The sequence below is a fragment of the Lissotriton helveticus genome, chromosome 3_1 (assembly GCF_964261635.1).
Source record: "Lissotriton helveticus chromosome 3_1, aLisHel1.1, whole genome shotgun sequence".
Classification (NCBI taxonomy): Eukaryota; Metazoa; Chordata; class Amphibia; order Caudata; family Salamandridae; genus Lissotriton; species Lissotriton helveticus.
The window spans coordinates 2,079,718,790-2,079,731,923 of record NC_136061.1 but is presented as its reverse complement, the minus strand read 5'-3'; the positions used below and the strand labels follow the sequence as shown (position 1 = coordinate 2,079,731,923).

General features: G+C 44.2%; 1 protein-coding gene across 9 annotated transcripts in view; it reads right to left on the bottom strand.

Annotated features, from left to right (window-relative positions):
* WDR93 (WD repeat domain 93) overlaps nucleotides 1-13,134 on the bottom strand; it is a 694,060-nt gene that overhangs the window by 640,556 nt on the left and 40,370 nt on the right. For 4 of the 9 annotated variants that reach the window (XM_078683212.1, XM_078683220.1, XM_078683211.1 and 1 more), the window contains exons 2-3: nucleotides 12,660-12,700; nucleotides 6,905-6,945 (exon numbers count right to left, since the gene is read on the bottom strand). The gene's annotated coding sequence lies outside the window, so the exon portion shown is untranslated. The remainder of the gene's footprint in view (nucleotides 1-6,904; nucleotides 6,946-12,659; nucleotides 12,701-13,134) is intronic. The other 5 variants (XM_078683218.1, XM_078683219.1, XM_078683215.1 and 2 more) reach the window with 2 other exon arrangements.

The following is a 13,134-nucleotide window of genomic DNA, read 5'->3' as shown; positions in this document are numbered from 1 at the left end:
GTTCATAGGGTATGCGAAGCTGATATCCACGGACCTCACCGCCTCGGTTCGTGCGGCTGGATGCTGCTCAGCCCCCTTTATCATCCGTAGGAGTACACGCCACGGATGCCCCTCATCTCTGCTCCTGTTCGCCTTGGCGATAGTGCCTCTGGCCGCATGGGTGCGCAGAGACCCCCTAATTAGAGGACTAGACTGTTCACAGGAGCATTCCGACAGAATTACACTTTACGCAGATGGCGCCCTGTTCTTCATGTCCGACCCATAGGCGTCGGTCTCCGTGTCCTCCAAGTTCTCTGTATCTTTGGGGAGACCTCCGGTCTCTTCGCCAATCCGTCAAAATCTACGCTGATTCCTATTCACGGCGAACAGAGGAGCCAGGCCTGGGTTTCGGAGTTGATTATCGCAGAAACGGGCTTCAAGTACGTAGGGGTCCATATCTTGCAGTGTCCCACCGTTGACTGGACGCACAACATTGCTCTACTACTCCCGGCCGACAATTTGGTCTCAACTACCCCTATCGTTGTACGGCAGATCTGTGATTTTTAAGATGGTGTCCCTACCACGCTTACTCTATAGGCTCCAGAATTTACCACACCCTATCCCCCGTCGTGGTTCACCCAACTCAACGCACTTTTGAATTGATTCCTTTGGCAGGGGGGGGAGGCGCAGTTCGCATGGCACTCTCAATGTGTATACAGTCCACGTATTGAGGGGGTATCGCGGCTGCAGACGTTCTCGTACTACTCTGCCTCGCACCTCCTGGTGATAAACAAGTGGTGGTACAGATCCCAGACGGTCCCGGCCTACGTCTTGGAACAGATTGCCATGGCGGGTACCCTTTTGCCCCATTTTTTATAAAGCAGCAACTCACTGGATGAGCTCCCTCCGGCTTGTCAGATAGTCATCCAGACATGGAGGTGGGTGGTTTGGTCCACGGGCAGCTGGGGTAAGCTGACGGCGCCACTCTGCTCTGGCAGGGTACTCATTTACAGCCGGTTTCAGCGCTCGCGAGATTCCGTAGGTGGGACCTCATCTGTATGTCTACGCTAGGGGACATCATGCAGGGGACCACTCTTAAATCCTTTCAAAGACAGCAATCTGATTTTGACATTCACAAATCGCAGTTCCATCGCTATCTTCAGCTCTGTCATGCCTTGACCTCCCAGATTCGACAGTTAGAGTCTTTACCAGAGTTCCGCCCGCTGGAGGGCCACCTACTGATGGGGGATCTTGAGGCTCACAAAATTCGGCAAATTTACCAGACGCTCAATACACATTCCAAGACCACTATCCACAAAGCCCGGGAGGTGTGCGCGGCTGATCTGCCGGCCCTAACGGATGACAATTGGGCCGAGGCGTTGGCTAGCCCTCGGTATGCGGCCATATATACCAGATATAGACTAATACAGTTTAAATACCTCCATAGGGTATATTTCACTCGTCTTAGACTTTGGAAAATGGAGGCAATCCAGTCCCCGATCTGTCTCTGCTGCAGTCCGGACGAGGGGTCGTTTTTACATACGGTGTGGGGCTGTGGGCGATTCAGCGATTCTGGTCCAGCGCGTTGTCTTGCTTAGCTCGTATCCTGGCGTGGGATATTCCGTTGGACCCCAGACTGGCGCTCTTACATAGCACGGAGGACATTGGGGGGAACCGGTACAAGAGACACCTCTTATTTTTGGGCCTCACCTTAGCTAAGCGCGAAATAGCTCAGCATTGGAAGGACGCGTCCCCACCCAGCGTCACTAACTGGAAAAGGTCACTGGACAGGTGCTTGTCTGCGGAGATTATGGTGTTTCAGGCGAGAGGGTGTCCTCAGAAGCATGGAAAGATTTGGTCTTGGTGGGCCGCGTACGGAGATTTGCATACAATGTCGCAGTCTGCAGCTCGTGGTCCTATTGAACAATTGGTGGTGAATAACGTACCGGTTTAGAGTATTGATGTCAGTGAGACGTGGCTGGGAATTTCCTTGGCTTCTACATGCAATGTTTCCTAAGTATGTACGGTGCGCCTTAGGGATTTGAGGGGGTTTCATGTTTTTCTCAGTCTGATGTTCTGCAGACTATTGGGGCGGGGTTTATATTGTACCCAGAGACATTATTTTATGCACTTTCTTTGAACTTTTCTTGTTGTGCTCCGCCCATCTGGTACGCTAATAATTCAATAAAAGCTGTTGCTAAAAAAAAAAAACGATGTCTGGGATGGTTCACATTATAAAATATGATTATGTGATCTGAACTTAAATTTTTCAAGTGCATTATTGCACAGATAATGCGCACCGCCTAATGTACACAGCACTGCTTGGCATTATGCTGTATTTCTTGAACATATTACAATAAAAACAATGAAAAACGTTTTTCAAGCGCACATCAACATTTTCTTTATGCAGAGGGTGTTGTCTGTACACGATTTTGGTAAACGATTGAGGAGTGAGATTGCGTAACCTACAGGTGACTAAATAATTTAGACATTTTTATCAGATGGGATCTATTCAGAAAGTAGGGAAGGTGCTGCGATGTGAATGAAATGCCTTTGCACTGGAGTACTAGAAGAAGAGTTAGAAGACACCAGCTTTCGGCAGCACCAGTAGCCGTCATTAAAAATTCAAAGTCTTCTTGAACCACTTCATGGTTTTTCCATCTGTATTGGAGAGAAGTTACCTCCTTCAGGGAGGAGACGGACAGGGAGGAGACGGACAGAGAAGATGGCGGACAGCACTCTAGATCAGGAAGGGGAGCACATAATTTTAAAGCGGCCAGGGGTAATAGATCTAATTCCTAATAGTATGTGTCACACTCACCTGAACGATAGCTTAGATTCAAGCATGGAAATGCTTGGCTGTGACAGATGGATTTAGGTATGAAAAGGGAAGCGCAGAGTAAACACACATCGCGGCGTTCACCATGGTCTGGTTTCCTCAAGAAAGAGGGATTCATTTTCCAGTAACCAACTCTAACGTCCAACCAAAATCATTTCATCTGAATTTCAAATATGTACAGGGCACATCATTAGGTAATATGGGTGCCATTGTTTCCTTTCTCATTCGTTTTAAACAACTACAAACTGTATCTTGTAATGCCTCATCCATAGCAAGGGCATAATTTGCAAATTAAAAAATCAGTTTCAATTCTTTTTGCCTTCACAAGAGAACCTTGCAATTACAAATAATGCCCTAGCCATGACAACTTTCTGTAGGGAAGTGTAGGGAACTGTATTGTCTTGACAGATGCTGTACCTATTTTGTCCAACACTGGGGAAGTTGTGCTAAACAAATGCCCTGACTGTGTTTTTTTGTGTTTTTACTGTTGTTTTATGCTATATTTCCACAACTGTTTTGATAGTGTATCTATTTAAAGTAACACTCTAAATAGGCATGAGTAATTGAAATTGTGATCGATTTAGACCCCGTCAGTGATGCATTTGGTTATGCTGTTAATTTGTCTTTTTATGTTTCAATGTGGAACAGTGGTGAGGAATTCAGTTAGATTCCTAGAGATAAACAGCAAAAATTATACCATGAAACCATAAGTTAGGCCTTTGATAATATGTGTACCACTGTCCATTTTTTAAAACTTAAAATATGCTTATTCTGAAAGTGTAAATTTTGAGGTTGCTTTACCTGGAAATAAACGGTTTATTCAGTTTCGAGGTTTGTAACTGAATTATTTCTGATATGCTCCAAGTGGCCCACACTGTAATTATCTCCACATAGTTTAAAAAGTAAACTGACCATATTGCTATATAAGAACATGTCTACATGAATATTGGAATTTTCTTCTTGAACAGTCCATCCGGAGCTGCCAGGCAAGGTCTCCTCCAGAAGGAAGCACAAGAAACCCAAGACCGGTTTCGGCCTACTTAGACCCGTCACTTCAGGGTGCCCATGAGGCGCACGGACAGCACTGATTTGCATAAGGTGGGCATTTGCCTAGAGTACATCGGTGGGTGAAAAGCGATAGTTGGAATGTTACCCTGAGTGATTGCCAGTGGTTGGACTTTTTGCAAGCTTTGCTCCCATTACCTTTTGAGGATGAGGTGGACAAGGGTATGCAGAGACATAGGTCCCTTGCTTATTGTGCAATGGGATATAAGCTAGACCTCCCTGCTGGAGCCTAACATGGCCAAATCCAGTCTGGGGATGCATGTGTTCGCTTCGGGAGGGGGCATCACCTGGCAGTTTGAGATGAGCTGTTACCCTGTCTGGAAAAGGAGTATAAAGGTGGGACCCAGACCACCACACTTTGTTCTATTTCCATGTTCTTCTCGAACAAGGAAGGGAGTGCTCCTTATTGTATTCTAAGACCTATTGTGATCCAGGGCTGGTGTCTGCATGACCTCCCAGAGGTGAGGGGATGTCACCTGATGTCTGTGCAACTTACTGGAGAACATATGGCTATGGCCAATGTTGGACTTGGCCCTTTTTGGCTAAAGTTCCGTAAACGTTTTGCCTTCCTCCTAGCCCTTTTTCTGACATGATGTTTCTGACTTAGATGCTTTGGGCACTTTACCACTGCTGATCAGTGTCAAAGTCCAAGTGCTCCCTGTATAAAGTGTTATGGTAATTGGTTGTCCATAATTGGTATGTTTGTCTTACTAGTAAAGTCCCTATTTAATATGTGTGCCAGGGATAGTAATGCAAATGCTACTGGTGGGCCTGCAGCACTAGTTGTGCCACCCACACAAGTAGCCCTAATAAGAGACCTCAGGCCTGTCACTGCAGTGCCTGCGCACAGTTTGTTAACTCCCTTGTTGTTCTGACAAGTGCACCCACTTGCCAGGCCTTACCCTTCCCTTTTTATGTACACCAGACACCCCTATAGTAGGCCCAAGGTGCAGTGTGTGTGAAAGGTAGGACATGTACTGAGGTGTCTACCATGTCCTGACAGTGAAATACTGACAAATTTGTTTTTCACTGTTGCCATCTTGCCCATAGGACAGAATGGGGAATGCTGTCACATGTTTCCAGCATATCTTCCCATAGACATAAGATGGAGGGATGGAGTTTAGTGTGCCTGATCTCAGAATTTAATAACACATCTTTTGTGCAGATGGATTTTGAATTGTGTGTTTAGAAACCATGCTTTTATAAGTGACTGTTTTCTTGTCTTAAACCATCCTGTGTGTCTCTTCCTGGTTGTGTATTGACTGCCTGAGTATGGTTGACAAAGGGTCTGGGAAGTGTCCTGACCCCAGGGAGGAGTAGGGAGACAGCAACAGGCTGGCCTGAATGAATTTGATGTGGGGAAGGAGTAGCCCCTTGGATGTGAAGAGGGCTGTGTTGCTACCACAAAAGGATGGCTCCTGCGTTCCTGTGTTACGAACTGCATTAGTACTTGCAATCAGGACTGTCTTATTTTTTCATTACGAACTGCATAGCATTGCATTGGAACTGCATTAGATCATCGTGAACTGCTCATTAATACCGCAAAAACCTAAAAGTGCTTGTTGGCCTAATAATCGGCCCCGTGAAACATTATGGATACGCATATGCTGGATATTTTTATCGTTTGGTCTCATCCTATTTCTTCTTGATAAAGATACCGCTATTTTCCTAAATCAGTGTGGTGTCCATTTGTGGTGTTATCACTGTGTTACTGGGAGTGTGGTTGCAAATACTTTACACATTGCCTTGGAGATAAGCATGGCTGCTCGTGCCAAGCTACCCGAGGGTGAGCAGGGGTTATCTAAGAGTGTGTCCCTACTTTCCCTGACTAGAAGCAAGGGTCCCTATTTGGACTAAGGTACATACCTCAACCAACTAGAGACCCGCAGGTGTAACAGCTATCATCTAGAAGTCTTCATGCCTGCCTTCTCATCAAGGGTAACGTCTTGCCCTGGTGTAGAAGAGGCTGATTTGTGTTTTGGAGTGTGACCATCACCAACCTGAGCTAACAGAGGTCACCCAGACTTCCTGCATGGTTCATAGAGCGAACTGCGTGAATGACAACAACCCACTAAGTACCAGCTTGCCATCCAGCATTTCTGAGCCACCCAAGGAACATTGCTCTACTACTGCCGCTGTGTTGCGACATAGATATCATCATCACCGTACTAACACCCCCGATGGCCTGGAGTTTGCAAATGCCAAAGATAGGCAACCACTGACAAATGCTTCCTCGGCTGCTTGTTTCAGAAACAAAATAGGAGAGGCGGGTCACCGTTGCGACCATGTGCCCGCGGACAGAAACATCACCTGTGTCAGTGCACAGGGTCCACCTCAACAAACGCAGCACCAAGCAACATTCTGTCAGGCCTCCAAACATAGCAACTGGACGCTCTCATGTTGTTTGTGCCCTGAAGACCATGATCTACCGAACTGGAGGTAAATATCCGACACGAAGACACTGTTGGAGATCCCTGATTCAAATTCGGAATCTCAAGATGGCCACCAACTTGCATTGCGAGTCAGTGCTCTAGTTGATTCCTTTCAGTACAGCTGTCACTGCTTAGGTGAAGCGCGCGCTGAAGACGAAATGCGCACTTCACCTGAAGTAAAAGGAGAGACGGGTGAGTTTATGTGAGGATCCTTAGTTGCCCGTTAATTTCCCTGCCCCTTTTGCATCGCGTTACCCTCTTTTGGTCCGTAATATTAGTCGGACATTCTTTCCCTTCATCTCCCTCCCTTCCATCCCGAATTTCCCAATTCAGAGCTTAAGTCACCGCTTTGAGAAAAGGAGCCTTTGGAGCATTAGTGAGCCTAACGCTATCGAAGAGTTTATCCTAACGAAACCAGTGAGTTATCTACAGAGTCGGAGCGAAAGGAAAAGAAGAACAGATAAGTGAACCCTGCACAGTTATAGAAAATATGTGTGTACGTTACGCAAGAAGTTAAAGAGACAATGTAAATTGAATAGTAAGGAATAATATAGACAACAAGGTTTAGAGAAATAAAGACAATACTTACCCAGTCAGCTCTCACAGAGCGCCAGTACAAGAGGAGAAAACCTGAAAGATAAAAGGAAGAACTTAGAGTAATAATAAGTGCATCCAGTAAAACTCGAGTGTATGCTAGAAGATAATTACTAGGAGGATTCATGATAGGAGTGACCTATTTCTAGAGAAGGTAAGATTAGATAGACCAAGGGGGAGTAAAATTTAAGAATCAGAAAAGATAAAGTCTAACATATATGTATTTACAGGTAATAGTCTCTGGAAGTAAGGTTCTTCAAGTAACAACAAGATAAAGAAAGAAGAGTAGCACTAGTCTCTGAAATTTTAGGTAAGAATAGATAGTCCACACACAAGAAAAGTTAGAGAAAAAGAATAGGGAGAGCGAGGTTAATCAATGTATTTCTTTTAATGTATTAGGACTTCAAGGCTTCAGTCACTGACAGAGAAGACAAGAGAAGCAGAAGGAATAGTTCCAGAGCAGTCTCTTCTCATTTGTTATTTTATCCAACTTCCCCCTTCCCCCCTGGGGGTCCTTTAGGGTCACGTTATCTACAACTGGCCGTGAGTATCCTCGAGGTGGAGTCGGGAAACAAGAACCTACCTGCTCCTGTGCAGGCCGTGGTAAGAGTTCACTTTAGTCTTTGACAGAGTGAAGTGCAGACGTATATAACAGCACCCGAGCAGGATGGCGGAAGGGATTAATCTACAAACCTTGGGAACAGTTTTAGAGGCCATACAAAAAGAACTAATAGCCGTTAGGGAGGAAAATCAAAACCTTAAACAAGAAGTGGTAAAATCCAGAAAAGAAACATCAGAGCTAGCTCAAAGAGTGGGACAACCATTTAGTGTGGGAAGAGAAAATTTAGGAACTTCTGTTGAAGGTTCAAATAGATTAACTACACAAGTTATACATTCCCTGTCTCCGGTTATTCCTTTGGCCCCTCCCGAGCGATTTAGTGGGGATCCTCAAAAGGCCCAAGTATTCCTCACACAATGTTCCCTTCACTTTATGTGTCGTCCTTCTATTTTCCCTGATGCGCAGTCTAGAGTGGAGTTTGCCCTGTAATACTTGAGTGGTGCCTTTAGTCTCCAAAGATGATTCAATCCTGCAGAATTACGATGAGTATAAGAAAGAATTCCTTTGAATATTTGACAGGAGAAGGATATCGCAAGCAGTGGACTACGAATTACTAGAGCTACGGCAAGGCAACCGGGACTGAGTTGCTTATTTAGCCCAATTTAACAAGCTGGTGGTAGAGACCAATTGGCCAGAAAGTAAGCAAGCAGCAGTCTTTTATCGTGGATTGCAAGACGAACTAAAGGATGTGCTGGCACAGATACCCAACCGACCAACAGAGATATCTGAACTAGTAGATTTAGTACTAGAAATAGATTTCCGTCAAGGAGAGAGGAAAGGTGAAAAAAGAAAAGATTTCAAGGCAACAGTGCCTAGGTTCGATAGGGCCAGGTCTGACAATAACCAAACAGTGGAGGGACAATCAAGCTCTGAGCCGATGCAAATAGGAACCATTAGAGGTCCACTGACCAAAGAAGAAAAGGAAAAGAGAAGGGCTGGAAATCTATGTATGTATTGCGATTCGAATAGCCACTTTGTGAGAAGTTGTCCAAAGAAACCAAAGACTTTGTTCAAGCCGAAGGAAAACTTGCAGCACCACCTGTAGGAGGAGTTGGACCGGTGGATGCTAATCAAGAATCAACTCCAAAAGAGCACCAGCTGGCAAATACACTAGAGTCCACCTCACCACATTTGGTTCTGTCTATGGTGATTACGTTTCAAGAAGTAACCCTAAATGATGTGTCTGTAATGGTGGATCCTAGAGCTACTGGAAATTTTTTGATCTTAAGTTCGCGGCAACGGTTGGATTAAGAGCCATTACAAAAACTAAGGGCGAACTGGTGAGAGCAGTGGACGGCACAAACCTTTCGTCTGGACCAATTGTGAGCTATACCGAGCCCTTGCAGATGATATCCAACGACGGGCATGAAGAAGTCACCCAAGTTGATTTGATAGATGCACCCCAATTTCAACTCATCTTAGGACTACCGTGGTTGACCGAACACAACCCCACCATCAATTGGAGCACAAGAACAATTGCAATGAATTCAGATTATTGCAAAGAAAATTGTGTGAGAAGAAAAGAAAAGAATCATGAGAACAATCCAGCTCACTCACTGTGTATGATGGGAGGGTCGATGTGTGTGATCAATTCACAGGAAATACTCCAGGAGTATCGAGACTTTGAGGACGTTTTCAATGAACATGAGGCCGAACAACTACCTCCTCATCGCCACTATGACTGTGCAATAGAATTAGAGCCCGGTGCCAATCTACCCTGCAGTCTAGTCTACGCGTTAACAGAGAAAGAACACCAGCACCTGAAGTAATACATGGGTAAGTATTTGGCAAACGGTTTTATTTGGCTTCCAAATCCCTGGTATCTTCACCTCTGTTTTTCCTACCGAAGAAAGAGGGTGATCTAAGAGCCTGTATAGAGTATCGTACTATAAACAAGATTGCGAAGAAAAATCGTTATCCGCTCCCTCTCATTTCTGTTTTACTGGACCAAGTCAAAAGTTCACAAATATACACAAAGCTAGACTTGAGAGGAGCTTATCATCTAATCAGAATTAAAGAGGGTGACAAATGGAAAACGGCTTTCCGGACGAGTATCGGATTATTCGAATACCAGGTCATGCCCTATGGTCTGTGTAATGCCCCGGCGGCTTTTCAGCACTTTATTAATGATATTCTGAGAGAATATATTGATCAGTGCGCAATTGTCTACATCGATGATATCTTGATTTACTCCGATAATACGCATGAACACCAAGAACAAGTGAGAGGAGTCTTGCAAAAACTTAGAGAGAATCGACTATTTGTCAAGCTGGAAAAATGTGCTTTTAATGTTTCCAAGGTAGAGTTTCTGGGATTTATCCTTTCTCCAACCGGAGTGAATATGGATGAACGCAAGATTCAGGCAGTGGTTGATTGGAAATCCCCCACCAGTTTCAAAGAGGTGCAAAGCTTCATTGGTTTTGCAAATTTCTACAGAAGATTCATTGAGGAATTCTCCAGGAAGATTCTACCTCTCACCAAGTTGTTAAGAAAAGGCGTTCGGTTTGAATGGACATATGAGGCTGAACAGGCTTTTAAGTTATTGAAAGAAAGTTTTACTTCAGCCCCGGTACTTTTGCACGCCGATCCATCTGTACCGTTCTACGTGGAAACGGATGCCTCCGACTAAGCTATAGGTGGTGTGCTATCTCAAAGACACAAGGAGACTGGCCAATTACACCCAGTAGCTTACAGGTTACGAAAATTAACGTCTTCTGAACAGAACTACACAATTACTGAGAAGGAATTGCTGGCTATTAAAGATGCCTTCAAGGAGTGGTGCCACTATCTTATGGGGGCTAGACAGCTAGTGACGGTCTTTACTGATCATCGAAATTTAAAGTTTCTGAAATCTGCTAGGACCTTAACACCACGACAACTCCTTTGGTCTTTGTATTTTGCTGAATATGATTTTGTGATCACGTACAGACCCGGCACACAAAATGGAAAGGCGGATGCCTTATCTAGAATTGGAACTGATGTTCAAAGATCTTTAGAAGAAAATCAAAATATTATACCAAATTCGAGGATAGTCTGTGCTACTGCACCAATTACCTTTGGTGAACAAGTTACTCAAGTTATGAGTCTGGAAGACATGCAAGAATGGATGAAGGAAGAAGAAGGCAGAGAAATTCTAAGTTTCAGTTACCTTACCACAAGGAGGATTGTATATTCCAACCAAAGAATTACGGAAACAAGTGTTATATGAGTGCCATGATAACCTGTTGGCGGGTCACAAAGGAGAGACTAAGACCAAGGAATTAGTGAAAAGACACTACTGGTGGCCGTGTGTGACCTCAGATATTGAAAACTATGTGAAATCGTGTGAAATCTGCGCTCAGTGAAAATCAGAACGGCAGGCCCCAAAAGGACTGTTGCAGCCTATTCCCACCCCTCCTGGTCCATGGCACACAATCACTATGGACTTAATAGTTGACTTACCTTCCAGTCGAGGCTATGATACAATATGGGTGGTGGTCGATGCATTTACTAAAATGGCACACTTTTTGGCCTTAAAAGGGGTTCCAACTTCTAAACAGATAGCAAATCATGTTAGTACTCATATAGTCAAGGCACATGGAATTCCCAAGGTTATAATATCAGACCGAGGTTCCCAGTTTCTGTCCTATTTTTGGAAGGCCTTTCTAAGTGTGTTGGAAATAGAGGCTAGATATTCCACCAGTTACCACCCAGAAACTGACGGACAGACTAAGAGGGTCCACCAGGAATTAGAGCAGTATCTAAGGCTATTTCTATTGAAGCAGGGTGGAGACTGGTCAGATTATTTGTGGGCCACCGAATTTGCACACAATAATGCAAGGAATGCCTCAACAGGCTTATCTCCATTTTACCTGAATTATGGCAGACACCCTAATTCCACTGTAAAACACACAGACATTTCAGTTCCAGCAGTCCAAGACTTAGTTACTCATTTAGAAAAGATCCAGCGAGACGCTTCTCAGAATTTGAGGGTGGCTAAAAAGAAATATAAAATGTATGCAGATAAAAAGAGAAGAGAAGGCCCCAATTTAACAGAAGGAGAACAAGTATGGTTAAGTACAAAAAACTTAAGATTGAAAGGAAATAGGAAGTTCCTACCAAGATACATAGGTCCTTATCCAATTGAAAAACAGATAAATTCAGTGACCTATCGTCTGAAATTGCCTGTCAAAATGAAAATTCACCCAGTTTTTCATGTTTCTTTATTAAAAAAGACATCACCAGAGTTGCGAAGAAATTCACCACCAAGACCCATCCAGTTAGAGTCGGGAGTAGAATATGAAGTAAAGGACATTCTAGACTCTAAATTAATGAATGGGATATTCTATTACTTGGTGGACTGGAAGGGCTATGGTCCCGAGGCGTAATCATGGGAGGAGGCTTCAGATGTTCATGCTCCACGTTTGGTGAAATCTTTTCATAAAAGGATCCCAACGAAACCAAATGTGAGAGGACCTCCTTTGTTGGGGGGTACTGTCAGGCCTCCAAACATAGCAACTGGACGCTGTCATGTTATTTGTGCCCTGAAGACCAAGATCTACCAAACTGGAGGTAAATATCCGACACAAAGACACTGTTGGAGATCCCTGATTCAAATGTGGAACCTCAAGATGGCCGCCAACTCGTGTTGCGAGTCAGCGGTCTAGTTGATTCCTTTCAGTGCAGCTGTCAGTGCTTAGGTGAAGCGCGCGCTGAAAACGAAATGCGCACTTCATCTGAAGTAAAAGGAGAGACGGTTGAGTTTATCTGAGGCTCCTTAGTTGCCCGTTAATTTCCCTGCCCCTTTTGCGTCGCGTTACCCTCTTTTGGTCCGTAATAATAGTCGGACATTCTGTCCCTTCATCTCCCTCCCTTCCATCCCGAATTTCCCAATTCAGAGCTTAAGTCACCGCTTTGAGAAAAGGAGCCTTTGGAGCATTAGTGAGCCTAACGCTATCTAAGAGCTTATCCTAACGAAACCAGTGAGGTATCTACAGAGTCGGAGCGAAAGGAAAAGAAGAACAGATAAGTGAACCCTGCAGTTATAGAAAATATGTGTGTACGTTACGCAAGAAGTTAAAGAGACAATGTAAATTGAATAGTAAGGAATAATATAGACAACAAGGTTTAGAGAAATTAAGACAATACTTACCCAGTCAGCTCTCACAGAGCGCCAGTACAAGAGGAGAAAACCTGTTTTTTCTCTGTCCGCATCTATCCCTAATATTATCTGAAATCCAAACTTTTCTCTCTATGTTACTTGGTACCCCAGTAGTTCTGACTTCGGAGCTTGTACTGATTGGAGTCTCTTCGGCAGATTTTGCTAAGGACCATAGGAAGCTAATATTTATTGCTATGGGAATCTTACGTTTATGCGTCATTCAAGACTGGATTAGTTCAGACCCGCCATCTTTTTTTTCATGGAGGGCACGTCTGCTGGCTATGTTTACTTTAGAGCCGGCTATTTATAGAACGAAAGGGCGCACAAAAAGAGCATTAGGCATAAAATTATGGTCGCCGATTGAGCGTTGGATGGAGGGCGAACTGGGGTAGAGATATATTGATCGTATTATGTATATTTTCTTTTTTTTTTCTTTCTCGTTAGTTCCTTATGCAATATTTTCGTG